A 3,998-nucleotide genomic window follows, 5' to 3' on the forward strand; every position below is an offset into this window, starting at 1 on the left:
CTTTATAGTCAATGCCATCTTTCTGAGTGAAACCTTTGGCAACAAGTCGAGCCTTATACCTTTCAATGTTACCTTTTGAGTCCCTTTTGGTCTTATAGACCCATTTCGACCCAACGGCCTTAGAACCCTCAGGTAACACTACTAAGTCCCATACTTTGTTGTCATCCATAGATTTCATCTCCTCTTTCATGGCAATTAACCACTTTTCGTAATTATCACTTTCCATGGCGTTACGGAATGAGACTGGATCCTCACTAATGCTCAAGTCACATTCAACGTTATATGTCTCGTAGTCATCTGGGATGGCTGATCTTCTTTCTCTTATAGATCGCCTTAATTGTTCCTCTGGAACATTGACTACCCTCCTTCGCCTTACAGGTTGCCTTGACTGTTCACTTGACATATTATTCTCCCCTTGAATTGTGACTTGATCATCATTGTTATTGTCATTTTGTGGGTCTTGCACTTCATTTCGTTGTTGTCCCATTATGTCATTTGACTGTGATGACACGATTGGTACAACAATTTCACGTGCAACTTTAGGAGAAGAAACTTCAACCTCAATTTCTTTAATGTCCACATTTCGTGGTTCAATGCTCCCACTAGTTTGACCGTTCTCAATGAATCTAGCATTTCTAGTCTCTACTATTCTCGTACTGTGATTAGGACAGTAAAATCTCTACCCCTTTGACTTTTCAGGATAGCCAATGAAATAACCACTGACTGTCCTAGGATCTAGCTTCTTTTCATTTGGGTTATTCAACCTTACTTCAGCTGGGCAACCCCAAACTCGAAGATGTCTTAAACTCGGTTTCCTTCCCGTCCACAGTTCATAAGGAGTCTTAGGAACTGCTTTACTAGGAACCCGATTTAAAACATAGGTTGCTGTCTTTAGTGCATAAATTCATAGTGAAAGAGGTAAAGAATAATTACTTAACATGCTCCTAACCATTTCCATTAATGTACGGTTCCGCCTTTCAGCAACACCGTTCTGCTGAGGTGTACCGGGCATTGTATATTATGCACAAATTCCCCTACTTTCAAGTAACTTTGCAAATGGACCAGGACATTGTCCATTTTCAGTAAACCTTCCATAAAACTCACCACCTCTATCCGATCTCACAATTTTCACTTTCTTTTCCAGCTGCCTTTCCACCTCATTTATGAATATCTCAAGGACATCCACAGAATGAGCCTTTTCATGCAACAAATAAGTGAAACCATACCGCGAGAAATCATCTATAAAAGTGATAAAGTACTTTTCACCACTTCCAAGATGGAGTGTCAAAAGGTCCACAAATATCGGTGTGTATAATTTCTAAAAGCTGAGAGCTCCTTGTAGCTGATTTCTTTACTGTATGTTTAGTCTGCTTACCTTTAATGCAGTCTACACACACATCTAAGTCACTAAAATCCAATTGAGGTAGAATTTCATCTTTTACCAACCTCGTTAACCTTTCTTTGGATATGTGACCTAGCCTTTGATGCCACAAGTAAGCTGATTGTTCATTTAATGCACTACGTTTAATACCTTGACTCTCAACAATAAATAGGGAATCAGAAAATTTAACATCAAGATTGAACCTATAAAGTGAATCAATCAAAGTACCACTACCATAAAAGTATTCATTACGGTACATAGAAAATACACCATGTCCAAACTTAAAGTTAAAACCTAAATTATCCAATTTACTTAATGATACAAGATTTCTAGCACAATCAGGTACATAGAGACAATCTGTAAGATCTATATGACAACCAGTGTCTAAGATTAATCTATAAGTCCCAATACCCTCAATGCGTGCTTTCATCCTGTTTCCCATGGATACAAACTGTTCAGCTCCTCTTATGGGCTGGATCATACGATATCCCTGTTTAATGTGAGAAATATGAGTAGTTGCACCTGAATCTAACCACCAAGTATTACTAGGTACTTCTATAAGATTTGATTCAAAGCAAACAAAACTATAATGTTTACCTTTCTTTTCGAACCATGCCTTCCTTTTAGGACAATCCTTCTTGAAGTGTCCAGGTTTCTTGCAAAAGTGACACTTCTTTTCTTTCTGGATCGCACTTTCAGGTCCTTTAAAGAAAGACTTTCCCTTCTTACCATTCTTACTCTTCTTACTTGGTTTAGCCTTGCTGCTGCTGGCACCATCATGACTTAGGAAATGAACAACTTGAACTTTCATCTTCTTTAATCTCCCCTCCTCCTGTATAAGCATGGCTTTTAACTCTTGATAGTTCCATTTATCTTTTATGGTGTTATAGTTCACCTGAAACTGGACAAACTCATAAGGTAGAGAGTTAATGATGAATTGGACCAAGAAAGTATCACTTACATCCATTCCTAAAGTCTTCAACTTTGCTGTCAGGTTAGACATGTGTGTCACATGATCATGATTCGGTTGAGACCAGTCAAACCTTTTAGTAGTCAGCTCACTCATTAAACTACCAACAATTGACTTATCAGCTAAATCCGACTGTGAACACTCCTTTACTTTTTTTTTTGGGAAAATGTAAGCTTATCATTAATATCATAAAAAAGTCCCTTACAACACTAATTCTATCATTGCAACATACATTTCTCTACACAAGTAGCTAGTGACTGCTTATGTAGTTTACCCAATTTCTGACTCTACCATTCCTACATGGTACCTCATACTGATTAATTCTCAACTGCACTTCACGTTTAATGCTATTAACAACAACCTGAGGATGGGAAAGACACCCCTCAAGTCTGCATCTATTACGAACAAACCAGATATGAGCAATTAGGGAAGCAAGGATCATAGCCACTGCCTGCTTATACCAGATAGACGGCTGCCTCCAACGTACCCACCATTCAATGCAATTCTTCTCTGGAAAGTCCACTAAACACCAGCAACCTGTGAGCTCCAAGCACATTCTGCTATATCTACACTGGAAAAACAAATGTTCATGGCATTCCATCGTCTCTCCACATAGATAACAACAGTTGCTCTGAATTATATTCATCTTGATCAACCTGTCTTGAGTTAACAGCCTATTCTGTGCAACTAACCAGCACATAAACACATGACGAGGGATAATCATCCTATTGAGCATCCATGGATACCACTGGACTTTATCTCCAATTGGTTTAAGCCAATGATACCCTTCCTTCAGCCTGTATTGCTCTACATTGGGACCATGAAATAATTTAGATTTATAAATATTCTTGACTTGGCAAATTTTTCTCCAAGCCCAGCTTTCTCTGTTTTAGGCATTGAGGGCTTAATAATTTAGATTTATAAATAACACTCCTTTACTTTAAGCATGAATTCCCTTGCTTTCTCTGTTTTAGGCATTGAGGGCTTAATATTATCAGCCATTGTCATCCTCATGAGGTGTAAACCCAACTTGTTAGATTTCTCCCAAGCCTGATAATGACACTTTTCGGCTTCGGAGCTTTCAGGTGTAATTTTTGTTGGTACCTCATCTGTCAGGATGGCAATGTCTAAAGCCATTATACCCAGTGCATACTGGATCTTTAAGGCCCACTCATCATAATTAAGGCCATTGAACTTTACAAAAGAGTCAGCAGATGCAAACAAATTTGGAGATGCTGCAATCATTTATACATGTTACCAATTAGTGCTTTGAAAAACTATCATACAGATTCAAATAATATTATATAATCTTTCATTCATGTATTTAAATGACCTTTGGGCAACACTTGAATACAAGTAACCATCATTGATGCTAATGTATACTTTAACAATTAATTATAACACACATGAATCAAATAAGAATGCTATCTTTGGATATACATACTATTAGACCCACTTTATGAATAATTAATCCTTTCATATTATCAACTATATTTAATGACCCACCTTTGGGTGATCTCCTAAAATATAGATGACAAAAATAATTGATCAATCAAACTATAATGTCATTTAACCATCTCTTTTAATCATGATCAATTAAAACTTTAATTTCAAATGTCTAAATGCAATATAATAAGGCCACTTTGG

Source organism: Silene latifolia, chromosome Y (assembly GCF_048544455.1).
Source record: "Silene latifolia isolate original U9 population chromosome Y, ASM4854445v1, whole genome shotgun sequence".
Classification (NCBI taxonomy): domain Eukaryota; kingdom Viridiplantae; phylum Streptophyta; class Magnoliopsida; order Caryophyllales; family Caryophyllaceae; genus Silene; species Silene latifolia.